Here is a 19,349-nt window from a genome sequence, read left to right as displayed (position 1 = left end):
CTCTACAGTGTCCACACTCCACTTCCCGTTTCTGTCTTTGACTGGCCCTATTCCTACCCTAATCATCCTTTTATTCCTCACATACCTATAGAAAGCTTTAGGGTTCTCCTTTATTCTATTTGCTAAAGACAGCTCATGTCCTCTCTTTGCTCTTCTTAACTCTCTCTTTCAATCCTTCCTAGCTGATCTGTAATTCTCTATCGCCTCATCTGTACCATCTTGCTTCATCAATACATAAGCCTCATGGAACAGCGTCATAAGACACAGAACTTATATCAAAAGATCAGTGTCATGCAACTGATAGAATATATTGAACAAACTTAGATAGTCTTCATCCCTTAGAATGGTTGCGGGCTTTGGTTCATTAATATGTAACAATGTTCTTGAGATGACTTAAGGTTTTATATAAAAAAAACATCTCCGCTCAGACAATGCATTAAAGGTGTGACATTTGAGTCTGTCAGTATTCCAATCTTGAATCAGACTGGTTCTGTTTTCAAAGTTGGAATTTGTAAAATATTACATGGATTGACTGCCTGCAGATTGTGTGCTTTTTGAACAAAATTGAATGTATCTGCAGTATAATTCTGCCAATACAATTTCACCCCGAAGAGTAGTGTGTGTGTGCATGTGAGAGTGTGTGCATGTGAATTTGTGTGTGTGCACGCTTGGGAAAGTATGTGTGTGAGATGGAGTATGAGGCTGCGAGTGTGAGAGAGTGTTGAGGAGTGTGTGTCTGACTGAGGGGTATGAGGGAGAGGCTTAATAAAAGCAGGGGGTTGTGCAGATAATGGTTGGGCCATGAGTCACTTATAGAACAGACAGACATGGGGAGGGGGTGGGGGGTGGTGATGTTCAGGTACTTAGTTCTATGGAAGTTGCATCACTGGTAGACAGGGTGATTAAGAAGGCATCTCGCAACATTGCTTTCATTGTTCACACCATTGAGGATAGGGGTTGGCACATTATGTTGAGGTTGTACAGGATGTTGGTGAGTTGAAAATGTGTTGCTGGTTAAAGCACAGCAGGTTAGGCAGCATCCAAGGAATAGGAAATTCGTCGTTTTGGGCCAGAGCCCTTCATCAGGAATGAGAGAGAGTAGCCAGGCAGACTAAGATAAAAGGTAGGGAGGAGGGACTTGGGGGAGGGGCGATGGAGATGTGATAGGTGGAAGGAGGTCAAGGTGAGGGTGATAGGCCGGAGTGGGGTGGGGGCAGAGAGGTTAGGAAGAAGATTGCAGGTTAGGAGGGCGGTGCTGAGTTGAGGGAACCGACTGAGACACGGTGGGGGGAGGGGAAATGAGGAAACTGGAGAAATCTGAGTTCATCCCTTGTGGTTGGAGGGTTCCCAGGCGGAAAATGAGGCGTTCTTCCTCCAACCGTCGTGTTGTTATGTTTTGCCGGTGGAGGAGTCCAAGGACCTGCATGTCCTCGGTGGAGTGGGAGGGAGAGTTAAAGTGTTGAGCCATGGGGTGGTTGGGTTGGTTGGTCCGGGCGTCCCTGAGGTGTTCTCTGAAGCGTTCCGCAAGTAAGCGGCCCGTCTCCCCAATGTAGAGGAGGCCACATCGGGTGCAGCGGATGCAATAGATGATGTGTGTGGAGGTACAGGTGAACTTGTGGCGGATATGGAAGGATCCCTTGGGGCCTTGGAGGGAAGTGAGGGAGGAGGTGTGGGCGCAAGTTTTACATTTCCTGCAGTTGCAGGGGAAGGTGCCGGGAGTGGAGGTTGGGTTGGTGGGGGTTGTGGACCTGACGAGGGAGTCACGAAGGGAGTGGTCTTTGCGGAACGCTGATAGGGGAGGGGAGGGAAATATATCCCTGGTGGTGGGGTCCGTTTGGAGGTGGCAGAAATGACGGCGGATGATACGCTGTATACGGAGGTTGGTGGGGTGGTAGGTGAGAACCAGTGGGGTTCTGTCTTGGTGGCGGTTGGAGGAGCGGGGCTCAAGGGCGGAGGAGCAGGAAGTGGAGGAGATGCGGTGGAGGGCATCGTCGATCACGTTTGGGGGGAATCTGCGGTCCTTGAAGAAGGAGGCCATCTGGGCTGTGCGGTGTTGGAACTGGTCCTCCTGGGAGCAGATGCGGTGGAGACGAAGGAATTGGGAATATGGGATGGAGTTTTTACAGGGGGCAGGGTGGGAGGAGGTGTAGTCCAGATAGCTGTGGGAGTCAGTCGGTTTATAGTAGATGTCTGTGTTGAGTCGGTCGCCTGAGATAAAAATGGAAAGGTCTAGGAAGGGGAGGGAGGAGTCTGAGACAGTCCAGGTGAATTTGACCTTCCTAACCTCTCCGCCCCCACCCCACTCCGGCCTATCACCCTCACCTTGACCTCCTTCCACCTATCACATTTCCATTGCCCCTCCCCCAAGTCCCTCCTCCCTACCTTTTATCTTAGCCTGCCTGGCACCCTCTCCTCATTCCTGATGAAGGGCTTATGCCCGAAACGTCGAATTTCCTATTCCTTGGATGCTGCCTAACCTGCTGTGCTTTAACCAGCAACACATTTTCAACTGTGATCTCCAGCATCTGCAGACCTCACTTTTTACCCCAGGATGTTGGTGAGGCCACTTTCAGAGTACTGAGTACAGTTCTGGTGGCCCTGTAATTGGAAGAATACTATTAGAGAGGGTTTAATAAAGATTTAACAGGATGTTGTAAGGACTGGAGGGTTTGAGTTATAAGGAGAGGCTGGGACTTTATTCACTGGAGCACAGGAGGTTGGGGGGGGGGGGGGGGGGGGGTTGACCTCCTTGAGATTGATAAAATCATGAGAAGTGGAGGTAAGGTGAATAGAAAATGGCTCTTGCTTAGCGTAGGGGAACTCAAAACTCGGGGGGCATTTTTTTAAATGTGAGGAGAGAGATTTAAAAGGAACCGGAGGGGCAACATTTTGAAAGAGGGTGAGTTGCATGTGGAATGAACTTGCTGAAGATGTGGTCGATGCAGGTACAGTGACAACATTGAAACAGCATTTGGATGGGTACATGAATAGAAAGGTTAAGAGGGATATGAGCCAAATGGAGGCAAGTGGGACTGGTTTAGTTTGGAATCCTGGTCGGCATGGACGAATTGGACCGAAGTGTCTGTTTCTGTGCTGTATACCTCTATTGAAACCAGTAGAATTCTGAAAGGGCCTTGACAAGATAGATGCAGATAAAATGCCCCTTTGTGGGGAGGGTCATAGAATTCCGACAATGTGGAAGTGGGCCATTCAGCCCATCTATTTCTCTCTGGCCCTCTGAACAGTATCCCACCCATACCCAACCCCTTACTCCGTATTTCCCATGGCCAATCCACCCTAACCTGTACATCCCTGGTCACTATGGGTAACTTAGCACGGCCAATTCTCCCTAACCTACACTCTAATCTATAAATTACCTTCTCAAGAATGTAATTTAAGTGCAGAGCTTTTCTAAGAAAAATGTTAGCATTGGGACACAGACAGAATTCACACCTATTATCTCTACTTATAAACAGGGCAACGTCTCTTCGAAATGTAGATTCATTTAGATATAACTGCGTCACTTTACATATTAAGATATCCCTTTGAATGTGCCACATCCCTTTCAAATGTAATCTTGTCCATTTACATCTCAGTATTTGCGGAAATACCCGTTAAAATGTCCATGTCCCTTTAAAATGCAGATTTCCCCCTTTAGATATGAGGCCGTTCCGTTAGATGTCGGAATATGTGTTTAAATGGAGCGGTGAGCTTTCCCAATGTAGACAGGGCTCCTCGAAACGTGGCAGTGTCCCCCCCAGCAGCTGCAGAGCGAGACAGGAGAGTTTGTTTTTGTGAATGAGCAGTTGTAGCGCGAGGTGGCTGTTGCTTGGTGACGGTGAGGCTTCCCCGGCCCCGCCCATCCCCCCGTGCAGACGTCACGCGGGGGCGAAGGCGGTTGGGAGGAGAAGTCGCTCGAGCGAGGAAGCGGCGGGAGGGCGGCCGTTAGGAAAATGGCTCCGTGCGGCCCGGGGCAGACACCCGGCACTGGCCGCCGCCGCCGCCTTCCTGGCGCAGCTGCTGTGTCACGGCCACACCGGCCGGCTGTACAGCAGCCAGGAGCCGGTGAACATTCTGGAGGCGGATGGGGTTAAGGACCTGCTTGGGAACTGGTCGGGCGCCTGGGTGGTGGAGTTCTACTGGTCGTGGGGCGGCCCCTGTGTCAACTATGGGGCCACCTGGAAGGTACTGGGCCCGGGAGGTGAAAGGTGAGGCAGGTTGTGGGGGGGACGGAGGGGAAGGAATGTGGGGCCTGTCCTGTCATAGTCACATTTTACACTCACTTTCCATCTGCTTTTACTGGCGCTTGTGCTGTTTACCCCTCACTGTGTGTTTAATCCTTGTGCTGTTTACCCCTCACTGTGTGTTTAATCCTTGTGCTGTTTACCCCTCACTGTGTGTTTAATCCTTGTGCTGTTTGCCCTTTGCTGTTACTTGTGCAATTGCTGAGGGTAGTGTGTAAATACTAGTGAAGGATACTATGCACCAGCATGTATATGTTCCTCAGTCATTGAAGGGGCAGGACCTGTTGAGAATGGTTTGTAAAGCAGGTTGTGCTCTAAGCCTTGTTAACATGGAGATAGGTTGTTCATTGGAAAAGTAGACTTTTTATTATTTAGAGTCAGATGTACAGCACGGAAACAGACCCATTTAGTCCAACCTGTCCACGCCAACCAGATACCCTACATGAATCTAGTCCCCTTTGCCAGCACTATATCCCTCTAAACCATTCCTATTTATATATCCATCCAGACACCTTTTAAAGGCAGTAATAATATCAGCCTCCATCACTTCCTGTGGCAGCTCATTCCATAACTGCACCACTCTCTGCATGGAAACATTGCCCTTCAGGTACCTTTTATATCTTTGTGGCCTCACCCTAAACCTATGTCCTCTAGTTGTGAAGGTCACCCCCACACGGAGGAAAAGACTTAAAAACATTGCTTTTGCATTTGTCTTGCTGCTCAATCAAATATCGAGCCACATGGGGGAAAAAAAAATATCGCTCTGTCTTTTTGGATCTCTGATAGATTTTAAGTTTCCAAATGCCTGTCAATAACACCAGCATTGCTACAGAGCATATTGTGTACACTCCTCGGTGTCAACAAGCAGGGCACATGTTTGCCAGTGTCACCAAAATATTGGGCGTGTTCCTCATTGTCAGCAGAAAAGGGGCGAAACCTACTTTTGATGGACAAATAAGGATCACTGGAGGACCGGAAGGAGACTTGTCCTCCTGCCATTCGGAGCTCCCCTATTGGTGAATGCGGAAGTTGGGCCATGAGGTTCTGAAGCTCCTGCCTCTCCTCTCTCTCAATGAAGATTGAGTTTCACTCAGACTGCAGCTTCCTTCTTCTGTCCAACATCTGTGAGTACAGCATTCTCTTTTCTCACCCCCTTTTCCATTTACGTTTCATTCTGGGGTTCAATTGTTGACTTGGAACAACTGAAAGGAATGGGAGTGAATCCAGCGAGGGGACAGACTCTGGAAAAGTTAGTCCAAGCCTTTGTCTCAATTGGCAACGTAGACAGGCAGTAGACTGGAAGAACGCAGCAAGCCAGGCAGTATCAGGAGGTGGAGGAGTTGAGGTATCTGGTGTAACCCTTGTTCAGGACTGGGGGTGTGTATAGGCAGAGCTGTGGAACAAGGGTGTGCTGGGGGCAGGGTGATGAAGTGAGGATAGGTGGAGACAGGTAGAGGGTACAATAGACAATAGGTGCAGGAGGCAGTTCTTCTGCCCTTCGAGCCAGCACCACCATTCATTATGATCATAGCTGATCATCCTCAATCAGTATCCTGTTCTTGCCTTATCCCCATAACCTGGTTGGTGAATGGGAGGATGGAATCTAGTTAGCAGGGAAGAGTGGAAGGGGCTGGGAAGTGAGTTGGGGGATGGGATGGGAGATTATTTGAAATTGGAGAACTCAGTGTCGAGTCCTCCGGGCTGTGGACTGCTCAGACAAGATGAGGTTTTGTTCCTCCAATTTGTCAGAAGGGAAGTGGGAAGGGGCATTAAAATGGGTGGAGACTGGGAAGTCCGCTCTGCCTCTGTGGACCTGGCTGTGATGCTCGGCAAACCATTCCCCAAGTTTACACTCGGTCTTCCTGATGTAGAGAAGACCACAACTGGCAAAGCACAGTGGGTGCTGTTTACTGAATATAGTCCACACCTCCCGCTGCTGCTATAACGTGGTTTGTTTGGAAGCCCGAGCTTTCAGAGTGATTAGATTTACTTTAGATTTTATTACCTAGTGTGGAAACAGGCCCTTCAGCCCAAACAGACCCTTCAAAGAGCAACCCACCCAGACCCATTCCCCTACATTTACCCCTTCACCTAACACTAAGGGCAATTTAGTATGGCCAATTCACCTAACCTGCAGATCTTTGGACTGTGGGACGAAACCGGATCACCGGAGAAAACCCACGCAGACATGGGGAGAATGTGCAAACTCCACCCAGACAGTTGCCCGAGGTGGGAATTGAACCCAGATCTCTGGCGCTGTAAGGCAGCAGTGCTAACCAACAGTGCTGCTGCTTCAGGTGGTTATGGAGAATACGATGATTAGACTGTTTATATCCAAAGGAATCCAGTGTCATGGAGATGTGATACATTAAACAATTTAGATTAAATCATTCATCTTTTAGAATGGGGTTCTGTTCTTTGGTATGTTAATCCCAGAACCTGTTTCAAGTAATTTTTTCAAAAACATAATTTAAATGCAGAGCTTTTCTATCAAAAATGTCAGGCCGACTCGACATTGGGACCCAGACAGAATTCACACCTATTGGTGGGTAGGCTGGGACTTGTTTTCACTGGAGCACAAGAGGTTGAAAGGTGAAGGTGTCGGGTGCCTCATTAGCGAGTTTGTAGATGACATTTAGATTGATGGAATATTAGAGAGTGAAGGGGACTGTCAGACGATACAGCAGAATATATAGATTGGAGAGTTGGGAAGAGAAATGGCAGATGGAGTTCAATCCAGACAAATGCGAGGTCTTGCATTTTGGAAGATGCAATTCAAGAGCGAATCATACAGTAAATGGAAAGGTCCAGGGGGAAATTGATTTATTGCGAGATCTGGGTGTTCATGTCTATTGTTCTCTGAAGGTGGCAATGCATGTCAGAGCGGTCAAGGCAGCATACAACACACGTTCCATCATCGGACAGATTGAGTAAAAGAGCTGGCAGGTCATGTTAAAGATATAAAAGATTTTGGTTTGGCCACATTTGGAATACTGCGTACAATTCCGGTCACCAGATTTCCAAAAGGATGTGGATACTTTGGAGAGAGTGCGGAGGAGGTTCGCCAGGATGTTGCCTGTTACCGAGAGCAGTAGCTATGAGGAGAGGTTGAGCAGATTAGGATTATTTTCATTGGAAATAAGGAGGTAAAGTGGATGGGTGGGTTGGGGGGGTGGGTCTTGATTGAGGCCTAAAAACCATGAGGGGTGTAGACAGGGGTGGATAGGATGAATTATTTTCCCAGAGGGGAAGTCTTAATTACTCAGGCTCACAAGTTCAAAGTGAGAGGGGAAAAGTTTGAGGGAGATATACGCAGAGGGTGGTGGGTGCCTCGAATGCATCGCCAGCGGAGGCAGTAGGGGTGGGATCGAGAGCATCATTTAAGATGTATCTAGACAGATACATGAATGGGCCAGGAGCAAAGGGATACAGATCCTTAGAAAATAGGTGACAAGTTTAGATCGAGTATCTCGATCAGCATAGCCTTGGAGGGCTGAAGGGCCTGTTCCTGTGCTGCAAGGTTCTTTGTTCTCTGTATAGAAGTTGACAAAACCATGAGGGGCAAAGATAAGGTGAACGGCATGTGTCGTTTCAAGATTAGGGAGCAAATTAAGGTGAGAGGAGAAAGATTTAAAAAACACATGAGGAGCACTTTTTTTTGTAAAAAGTGGTTTGTGTGTGGAATGAATGTCCAGAGGAAATGGTGGATGCAAGTTGAGTAACAACGTTTAAAAGACATTTGGATAAGTACATGAATAGGAAAGGTTCGGAGGAATATGGGCCAAACACAGGCAGGTAGGACTAGTTTAGTTTGTGGATATAGTCAGCATGGAGTAGTTGGGCTGAAGGTAAAAACAATGACTGCAGATGCTGGAAACCAGATTTTGGATTTGTGGTGCTGGAAGAGCACAGCAGTTCAGGCAGCATCCGAGGAGCCCAATTTAGATTAGATTAGATTACTTACAGTGTGGAAACAGGCCCTTCGGCCCAACAAGTCCACACCAACCCGGCGAAGCGCAACCCACCCATACCCCTACATTTACCCCTTACCTAACACTACAGGCAATTTAGCATGGCCAATTCACCTGACCCGCACATCTTTGGACTGTGGGAGGAAACCGGAGCACCGGAGGAAACCCACGCAGACACGGGGAGAACGTGCAAACTCCACACAGTCAGTCGCCTGAGTCGGGAACTGAACCCGGGTCTCAGGCGCTGTGAGACAGCAGTGCTAACCACTGTGCCGCCCACAATTGTTGGGCTAAAGGGTCTGTTTCTGTGCTGTATGACTCTGTAACTGTTCTGTACTGGTCTTAAAATCATTTTACTTGCCTTTCCCCATCAACATCCACTTCATTGTTGTTCCAAAATCAGATGAACTCAGCCTTGAATACATTTAATGACCCCCTAACTGCAGGAAGACATCCCTACTTCTGAAATCAATTCCTCTTGCTAATATACCTCTTGCCTTGCTGATTACTTGCACACGTCTGACAACTGGCAGTGACTGGTGTGGACGGATGCTGAGGCCACTTTTTACATCCACACATCATTCCCGAGGAAGGGCTCGTGCCTGAAACGTCGATTCTCCTGCTCCTCGGATGCTGTCTGACCTCTTGTGCTTTTCCAGTGCCACACTTTTCGACCCTCCTCTCCAACATCTGCAGTCCTCACTTTCTTCACATCCCAATATATCACCATTTACACAACGTACCTCCTTTTGGCAGTTTTTTTTCATGAGAGGCTATAACTTCACACTGGGACTGCATTTGCCATGTGTATGCCAATTGAGACACAGACCTGGACCAACGTTTCCCGACTCTGTCCCCTCCCTGGATTCACTCGGTTTATTTTCAGTTGTTGCAAGTCAACAATTTAATCCCAGAATGAAAAAAATGAAATGGAAAAGAGAGTGCCGTACTCACAGATGGTGGATAGAGGAAGGAAGTTGCAGTCTGAAGTGAAGCTCGATCTTCATTTGGAGAGGAGCAGCAGCTTCAGAACCTGATGGTCCATCTTCCGCATTCAGACAATTGGGGAGCTCTGATTGGCAGGAGGACCAGGCTCCTTGTCTGGCTTCTCATTGGTCCATCTGAAGAAGGATTTGCATACAGCGAAGAGCATGCGCGGCTTTTGCTGAACCAGCATCGAGTCATAGAAATGTACAGCATGGAAACAGACCCTTCGGTCCAACCCGTCCATGCTGACCAGATATCCCAACCCAATCTAGTTCCGTCCCTCAACACCTGGCCCACATCCCTCCAAAACCTTCCTATTCATATACCCATCCAAATAGAACATAGAACATAGAACATAGAAGGATACAGCGCAGTACAGGCCCTTCGGCCCTCGATGTTGCGCCGACCGAGTCCTACCTAACCTATACTAGCCCAATAACTTCCAAATGCCTATCCAATGCCCGCTTAAATGAACATAAAGAAGGAGAGTTCACCACTGATACGGGCAGGGCATTCCATGAACTCTCAACCCGCTGTGTGAAGAATCTACCCCTAACATCTGTCCTATACCTACCACCCCTTAATTTAAAGCTATGTCCCCTAGTAACACCTGACTCCATTAGCGGTAAAAGGTTCTTAGTATCTACCCTATCTAAACCCCTAATCATCTTATACACTTCTATCAGATCTCCCCTAAACCTTCTCTTCTCCAATGAGAACAGCCCCAAGTGCCTCAGCCTTTCCTCATACGATCTTCCTACCATTCCAGGCAACATCCTGGTAAACCTCCTCTGCACTCGTTCTAAAGCTTCCACATCCTTCCTATAGTATGGCGACCAAAACTGCACACAATACTCCAGATGAGGCCTCACCAGAGTCTTATACAACTGCAACATGACCTCAGGACTCCGGAACTCAATTCCTCTGCCAATAAAGCCCAGTACACCATATGCCTTCCTCACAGCACTATTTACCTGGGTGGCAACTTTCAGAGATCTGTGTACATAGACACCAAGATCCCTCTGCTCATCCACACTACCAAGTAGCCTACCATTAGCCCAGTAATCCATCATCTTGTTATTCCTACCAAAGTGAACGACTTCGCACTTAGCTACATTGAATTCCATTTGCCACATTTCCGCCCAGCTCTGCAACTTATCTATATCCCGCTGTAACCTACCACTTCCTTCCTCACTATCCACAACTCCACCGACTTTCGTGTCATCCGCAAACTTGCTTACCCAGCTTTCAAGTCCTTCCTCTAGATCATTTATAAAGATAACAAAAAGCAATGGTCCCAAAACAGATCCTTGTGGTACACCGCTAGTAACTGCGCTCCAAGATGAACATAATCCATCAACTACTACCCTCTGTCTCCTTCCAGCCAGCCAATTCCTAATCCAAACCTCTAATGTATCCTCAATGCCATACCTCCGAAGTTTTAGCATTAGCCTACCATGGGGAACCTTATCGAACGCCTTACTAAAATCCATATACACAACATCTACTGCTTTACCCTCATCCACTTCCTTAGTCACCTTCTCGAAGAACTCAATAAGGTTTGTGAGGCACGACCTGCCCTTCACAAAACCATGCTGGCTATCCCTGATCACGTTATTCCTACCCAGATGTTCATAAATCTTATCCCTTACCATTCTCTCTAAGACTTTGCCCACCACTGAAGTCAGACTCACTGGCCTATAGTTACTAGGGCTATCCCTACTCCCTTTCTTGAACAATGGGACCACATTCGCTATCCTCCAGTCCTCTGGTACTATTCCCGTTGACAATGACGACATAAAAATCCAGGCCAATGACTCTGCTATCTCCTCCCTAGCTTCCCATAGGATCCTGGGGTAAATGCCATCAGGCCCAGGAGACTTATCTATATTCATCCTTTCCAATATTCCCAAAACCAATTCCCTGCATATTTCCAGGGCATCCATTCTAATTATTTGTGATTCCATATTCACATCAGCAACAGTGTCCTGTTCCTGAGTGAATACTGATGAAAAGTACTGATTTAATGTCTCTCCAATCTCCTCCGCCTCCACACACAACTTCCCACTACTATCCTTGACTGGACCGATACCTACCCTAGTCATCCTTTTATTCTTGACATACCTATAGAAAGCCTTTGGGTTTTCCCTAATCCTACCAGCTAAAGACTTTTCATGTCCCCTTCTCGCTTTTCTTAGCTCCCTCTTTAGCTCCTTCCTGGCTACCTTATAACTCTCAATCGCCCCTACTGAACCTTCACGCCTCATCTTTACATATGCCGCCTTCTTCCCTTTCACAAGGGACTCCAATTCCTTACTAAACCACGGCTGCCTCACAAGGCCCTTTACACCATGCCTGACTGGTACATACCTATCGAGGACACGCAGTAGCTGCTCCTTGAACAATCCCCACATCTCATTAGTGTTCTTCTCTTGAAGCCTGTTTTTCCAATCCACACAACCTAAGTCATGCCTCACTGCATCATAATTTCCCTGCCCCCAGCTATAGCTCTTGCCCTGCGGCGCACGATTATCCCTCTCCATCACTAAAGTAAAAGTCACCGAGTTGTGGTCACTGTCCCCGAAGTGCTCACCTACCTCCAAGTCTAACACCTGGCCTGGTTCATTACCTAGAACCAAATCCAATATAGCCTCCCCTCTTGTTGGCCTGTCGACATATTGTATCAGGAAACCCTCCTGCACACATTGTACAAACACCGACCCATCTAATGAACTCGAGCTATAGCTCTCCCAGTCAATATCTGGGAAGTTAAAGTCCCCCATAACAACCACCCTGCTACCTTCACTCTTTTCCTGAATCATCCTCGCAATATTATCCTCTACTTCTCTAGGACTATTAGGAGGCCTGTAGAAAACACCTAACAGGGTGACCTCACCTTTCCTATTTCTAACCTCAGCCCAAACTACCTCAGATGGCAAGTCCTCTTCCATCGTCCATTCCACTGCTGTGATACTGTCTTTGACAAGTAATGCCACGCCTCCCCCTTTTTTTACCCCCATGTCTGATCCTACTAAAACATTTGAACCCTGGAACGTGCAACAGCCATTCTTGTCCCTGTTCTACCCACGTCTCTGTAATGGCCACAACATCGAAGTCCCAGGTACCAACCCACGCTGCAAGTTCACCTACCTTATTCCTTATACTTCTGGCATTGAAGTATACACACTTCAATCCTCCTTTCTGGTTACAGGCACCCTCCTTAGAGATCGCTGCATTATTCCTAACCTCCCTACACTCAAGGTCCTGTACCCTAAAGCTACAGTCCTGGTTCCCATGCCCCCGCGGAGTTAGTTTAAACCCTCCCAAAGAGCACTAGCAAACCTCCCCCCAAGGACACTGGTGCCCCTCAGGTTCAGGTGTAGCCCATCCTTTTTATAGAGGTCCCACCTTCCCCAGAAAGGACCCCAGTTGTCCAGAAACCGGAATCCCTCCCTCCTGCACCATCCCTGTAGCCACGCATTTAACTGCTCTCTCTCCCTATTCCTTGACTCTCTATCACGTGGCACGGGTAACAAACCAGAGACTACAACTCTGTTTGTTCTAACTCTGAGCTTCCAACCTAGCTCCCTGTAAGCCTGTCTGACATCCTCACCCTTCTTCCTACCTATATCGTTGGTGCCAACGTGGACCACGATCTGGGGCTGCTCCCCCTCCCCCTTAAGGACCCGGAAAACACGATCAGCGACATCACGTACCCTTGCACCTGGGAGGCAACATACCAAACGTGAGTCCCTGTCGCCCCCACAAAACCGTCTGTCTGTACCCCTCACTATCGAGTCCCCAAGAACTATTGCTCTACCTTTCTCCACCCTACCCTTCTGAGCAACGGGGCCAGGCTCCGTGCCAGAGGCCGGAACCTCGTTGCTTGCCCCTGGTAAGTCATCCCCCCCACAAGTATCCAAAACGGTATACTTGTTCTTGAGGGGAATGACCGCAGGGGGTCCCTGCACTGGCTTCCTCCTCCCACTCCCCCTCACTGTCACCCATCTATCTTGAACTTTCGGAGTAACTACTTGCCTAAAGCTCCGATCTATGACCTCCTCTGCCTCCCGAATGATCCGCAGTTCATCCAACTCCAGCTCCAGTTCCCTAACACGGGTTTGGAGGAGCTGGAGATGGGTGCACTTCTTGCAAGTGTACTCAGCAGGGACGCTAATGGCTTCCCTCACCTCATACATGTTGCAAGAGGAACATTGCCCTCTCTGCACTGCCATCCCTAATACTACCTCAAATGTTGCATTTGTACCAGCCTCCACCACTTCCACTGGCAGCTCATTCCATGTACATGTACCACCCTCTGTGTGAAAAAATTGCCCCATAGGTCTCTTTTATATCTTTCCCCCCTCATTCTAAACCTATGCCCTCTATTTCTGGACTCCCCGACTCAAGGGAAAAACACCGTCTATTTATCTTGTTCATGCCCCTCAATTTTGTAAACCTCGATAAGGTCACCCCTCAGCCTCTGACACTCCAGAGAAAACAGCCCCACCTGTTCAGCCTCTCCCTCTACTGCAAATGCTCCAACCCTGGCAACATGCTTGTAAATCTTTTCTGAACCCTTTCAAGTTTCATAAGTTTCCAATAGAAAGGAGACCAGAATTGTACGCAATATTTCAACAGTGGCCGAACTAATGTCCTGTACAGCCGCCACATGACCTCCCAACTCCTATATTCAATATTCTTACCAGTAAAACAAAGCATACCAAACGCCGCCTTCACTATCCTATCTACTTATGACTCCACTTTCAAGGAGCTATGAACCTGCACTCCAGGGTCTCTTTGTTCAGCAACGCTCCCAAGGACCTTACCATGAAGTGTATAAGTCCTGCTCAGATTTGCTTTCCCAAAACACAGCAACTCGCATTTATCTGAGGTAAACTCCATCTGCCACTTCTCTGCCCATTGGCCTAACTGGTCACGGTCCTGTTGTAATTGGAGGTAACCCCCTTCGCTGTCCACTACACCTCCAATTTTGGTGTAATCTGCAAACTTAATAACTGTACCTCTTATGCTCGCATCCAAATCATTTATGTAAATGACAAAAAGTAGAGGACCCACACCTATCCTTGTGGCACTCCACTGATCACAGGCCTCCAGTCTGAAAAACAACCCTCTACCACCACCCTCTGTCTTCTACCTTTCAGCCAGTTCTGTATCAAAATGGCTAGTTCTCTCTGTATTCTATGAGATCTAACCTTGCTAACCAGTCTCCCATGGGGAACCTTGTCGAAGGCCTAACTAAAGTCCATATAAATCACATTACTGCTCTACCTTCCTCAATCCTCTTCGTTACTTCCTTAAAAAACTCAATCAGGTTTGAGAGACATGATTTCCCACGCACAAAGCCACGTTGACTATCCCTAATCAGTCCTTGCCTTTTCAAATACATGTACATCCTGTCCCTCAGGATTCACTCCAGGAATGTGCCCACCACTGATGTCAGGCACACTGGTGTATAGTTCCCTGGCTTGTCCTTACCACCCTTCTTAAACAGTGGCACCACGTTAGCCAACCTCCAGTCTTCTGGCACCTCACCTGACATGCACAGTATGCTCTATGGAGATGCTGTTTCTGATGGATGTAAAGTGTCCAAATGCCACAATTTCTTCCCCACTCACTTGATATAACCGTGCAGGCTCCTCGCTATTTGACGTTCATGTTACTTAGAGCCCTCATGATTATATCAATCTCAATGAGGTCACCCCTCAACCTCCTGTGCTCCAGTGAAGAGAGTCTCAGCTTCTCCTCATAACTCAAACCCTCCAGTCCTGGCAACATCCTGGTAAATCTTTACTGAACCTTCTGTAATAGTATTCTTCCTATTACAGGGCCACCAGAAGCCTTCTCAGTACTCCACAAGTGACTTCACCAACATCCTGTACAACTTCAACATGATGTCCCAACTCCTTTATTCAATGGTGTCAACAATTAAGGTAAGTGTGCTGAATGCTTAACATCAATCTACATTTGTCAATATATCATATCAAGTTGCATGATACTGACCTTTTGCTCTGAACTCTGTGTCTTATGATCCTGCTCCACAGCTACCCAATGAAGGAGCAGCGCTCCGAAAGCTAGTGCTTCCAAATAAAACTGTTGGACTATAACCCGGTGTTGTGATTTTTAAACCTTGTCCCACCGAGTCCAACAGCAGCACCTCCACCTCCTTTCTCATGAACACAGCCCATACCTCCCGGCGCTGCCAGTAAACTGCCAATGAAACGATGCAGTGCCTGCACTCCTGAAAAGTTTATAATTTCTAATGAAACCAGCTACTCATTCACTGCTCCATCTGATACACGACATTGGAAACTTAGTGCAGGCGGCTGCAAGGAATGAGCAGCTTTAAAACAAAAACCGCTTGGAGCTTTCAATGAGAGCCTGAGCCCAGCAGCACATTCTGGTTACCTTTTCTTAGATTAGATTAGATTATTTACAGGGCAAGGCCAACAGCAGGCCCCCGCACTACGCCTGCGTTGCCTTGCACAGTTTACAAAAATCCCTTCCCCTTCAGACACTCCCCAGAGTGTGGAAGCAGGCCACTCGACCCAAAGACTACACACCGATCCTCCAAAGGGTAACCCACCACGCAATTCCCCTACCCCTATTGCTCAATATTTACCCCTGACTAATGCACCTAACCTGCACATCCCTGGGCACTATGGGTATTTTAGTACTGTCAATCCACCTGAACCTGGACAACTCGTATATACCGACCAGATATCCCAACCCAATCTAGTCCCACCTGCCAGCACGGGGCCCATATCCCCCCAGTTGCCTTTTAAATATTGCAATTGTACCAGCCTCCACCACTTCCTCTGGCAGCTCATTCCATACACGTACCACCCTCTAAATGAAAAGGTTGTCCCTTAGGTTTCTTTCATATCTTTCCCCTCACCCTAAACCTATGACCTCTAGTTTTGGACTCTCCCATTCCATGGAAAAGACTTTGTCTATCTATCCTATCCATGCCCCTCATGATTTTATAAACCTCTCAGGTCACCCCTCAGCCACAGACGCTCCAGGGAAAACAGCCCCAGCCTGTTCGGTCTCTCCCTATAGCTCAAATCCTCCAGTCTTGGCAACATCCTTGTAAATCTTTTTAGATTAGATTAGATTACTTACAGCGTGGAAACAGGCCCTTCAGCCCAACAAGTCCACACCAACCCGCCGAAGTGTATACCACCCAGACCCATACTCCTACATTTACCCCTTCACCTAACACTACAGGCAATTTAGCATGGCCAATTCACCTAACCTGTACATTTTTGGATTGTGGGGACACCGGAGCACCTGGACGAAACCCACACAGACACAGGGAGAATGTGCAAACTCCACACACAGTCACCTGAGGTGGGAAGTGAAGCCGGGTCTCTGGCGCTGTGAGGCAGCAGTGCTAACCACTGTACCGCCGTGCCACCCATAAATTTCACATCTTTCTCATAGGAAGGAAACCAGAATTGCACACAATATTCCAACTGTACAGCAGTAACACGACCTCCAAACTCCTGTACTCAATATTCTGACCAATAAAGGAAAGCGTACAAAACACCATCTTCACTATCCTATCAACCTGCAACTCCACTTTCAAGGAGCTATGAACTTGCAATCCATGATCTCTTTGTTCAGCAACACTCCCTAAGACCTTACCAATATGTGCAGCACCTAATATTTCTCTAAGTTAAACTCCATCTGCCACTTCTCAGCCCATTGGCCCATCTGATCAAGATCCCATTGTAATCTGAGGTAACCTCCTTCGCTGTCCACTACACCTCCAATTTTGGTGACATCAGCAAACATACTAACTGTGCCACTTATGCTCACATCCAAAACGTAGTGGGCCCATTATCTATTTTCAAAGTGGAATTTCCAATATATTACATGTATTGACTGCTGCAGATTGTGCAGTCTTTCAGAAAAATAGAATGTTTAGGGTGCAGGTTTGCTCGTTGAGCTGTAGGTTTGATATCCAGACGTTTCATTACCTGGCTAGGTAACATCATCAGTGGTGACTTCCAAGTGAAGCGAAGCTGTTGCCTCCTGCTTCCTATTTAGATGCTTGTCCTGGATAGGGTTCCGGGGTTTGCAAGGACTGCCACAAACACTACGTAGGACAAACAGGAAGAAAGTTAGCCACCAGGATACACGCACACCAGCTAGCCACAAAAAGACACGACCCTCTATCCCTCGTAGCCCTACATACAGATGAAAAAAAACACCACTTCGACTGGGACAACATCTGTCCTGGGACAGGCTAAGCAAAGACATGCCAGTGAATTCCTAGAGGCCTGGCACTCCAACCACAACGCCATAAACAAACACATAGATCTCGATACCATCTATCAACCCCTCAGAAAATGAACAGGAAATGACATCACCACAAGCCCCAGGAACCCTATCCAGGACAAACATATAAATCGAAAGCAGGAGACAACAGCTTCGCTTCACTTGGAGGTCACCACTGATGATGTTCCCTAGCCAGGTAATGAAACGTCTGGATATCAAACCTACAGCTCAGTGAGCAAACCTACACCCTAATCCTCAACCTGAGCTACAAACCTTCACAAATCTTGCAAAGTAGAATGTATTTGCAAACAGCATGCTGCAAATACAAACTCACCCCCATGGATGATCTATCTCGTGTGTGCATGAGATAGAGAAACAGTCTATTTCCGTGCTGTTTATCTCTATTTGATAACCGATGCTTTATCTCTGTTGGTGTAAATGTTGTTGTAATTCATAGCTGGATCCTAATAGGTGTAAGGGTGACAGAATTCCTCAAGTAGGGCACTGAGATTCCTGGGAGTCCCCTATTTCTGGTTTACTTCCTCATGAACAAACATTAAGCACGTGCACCTATTTATTTATGATTTTGTTTCATTTTTCTTGTTTGATTCTCTGCTATGACTACACCTTGTATTAGGATAGTTGACAGGCTGGGAGATTGTGGCTTGGGTCTTGATTGAATAGTTATAAAAGGCGGGGTCCAAGCTTGAGCAGAAATCCAGCAAAGCTGAGAACAGACCGACATCTTAGTCTGTGGGAACAGGGAGATCAACAGAGGATAGAGCAATCAGGTCCTGAAACCAGACCAGCCTGTGATCAGTGCTTTGATTAGCAGCATCCTTCTACATCAGTCAATGCCAGTTGTCAGACAGGTGCAGCAAGGCAAGTGGTATATTAGCAGGCTGAACTGAGATTAGAAGTGGGGATGTCTTCCTGCAGTTAGGGGGTCATTGAATTTATTCAAGGCTGAGTTCTGAACAATAAAGTGTGGATTTTTATGTTGTGTGCATGAGGGTTTTTTGTGGTTTGTGTTGGACGCAGGTACAGTAACCACATTTAAAGTGGAAGGCAAGAAAATGGTTTTAAGACTACGACAGAACAGTTACGGTCAGACAGCACAGAAACGGACCCTTCAGTCCAACTGTGCCACGCTGACTATGTTCTCAAACTAAACTAGTGCCACTTGCCAGTGTTTGGCCCATATACCTCCACACCTTCCCTATTCATGTACTTATCTACATGTCTTTTAAACGTTGCATCTGAACATGCATCCACCACATCCTCTTTACATTCACCTAATACATGAAACACTCTGTTTATAAACAAACTTTTCCCGAATCTGTCCATTCCATGGAATCATTCTCTTTCCTTTCAGTTGCTGCAAGTCATAAATTGAAGCCCAGAATGAAAAAAATGGAAAAGGAGTTGTGAAGAGAGTACCTTATTCACAGATGGTTGACAGAGTAAGGACGTTGCAGTCTGGAATAAACCCGAAATGTCGATTTTCCTGCTCCTCGGACGCTGCCTGACCTGCAGTGCTTTGCCAGCACCACTCTAATCTTGACCCTGATCTCCAGCATCTGCAGTTCTCACTTTCTCCTGTAAGAAATCAGCAGTTTTAAACCAAAAGCCTGTTGCAGTTTAAAGCTCTCATTGAGAGTCTGAGCTCAGTGTGAAGTTCAGGTAATCTTTATTGTGACCCAACTTTGTTACAGCTTCAGAATCTCCCAGCAGAAAGGCAGAGAAAAAGTAGCAATTTTTTTTAAAACAGCTCAAGGTCAAAGTGCAACCCCTCACTTTCTTCATTATTGGTCACCACTGAGTTGTCCCTTTGTAATTG

The 19,349-nt window shown here is 47.3% G+C and overlaps 2 protein-coding genes across 2 annotated transcripts in view; one reads left to right on the top strand and one right to left on the bottom strand.

Annotated features, from left to right (window-relative positions):
* The window catches only part of LOC132808005 (zinc finger protein 11-like), a 93,673-nt gene extending 74,639 nt beyond the window's left edge, over window positions 1-19,034 (bottom strand). Inside the window, exons 1-2 of the mRNA XM_060821894.1 lie at window positions 18,950-19,034; window positions 17,209-17,327 (exon numbers count right to left, since the gene is read on the bottom strand). The gene's annotated coding sequence lies outside the window, so the exon portion shown is untranslated. The remainder of the gene's footprint in view (window positions 1-17,208; window positions 17,328-18,949) is intronic.
* The window catches only part of LOC132808066 (zinc finger protein 420-like), a 238,857-nt gene that overhangs the window by 56,718 nt on the left and 162,790 nt on the right, over window positions 1-19,349 (top strand). The window lies entirely within an intron of this gene.

Source organism: Hemiscyllium ocellatum (genome assembly GCF_020745735.1).
Source record: "Hemiscyllium ocellatum isolate sHemOce1 chromosome 27 unlocalized genomic scaffold, sHemOce1.pat.X.cur. SUPER_27_unloc_3, whole genome shotgun sequence".
Classification (NCBI taxonomy): domain Eukaryota; kingdom Metazoa; phylum Chordata; class Chondrichthyes; order Orectolobiformes; family Hemiscylliidae; genus Hemiscyllium; species Hemiscyllium ocellatum.
Note: the sequence above shows the minus strand (reverse complement) of the source record. Positions and strands in the feature narration are given on the sequence as shown.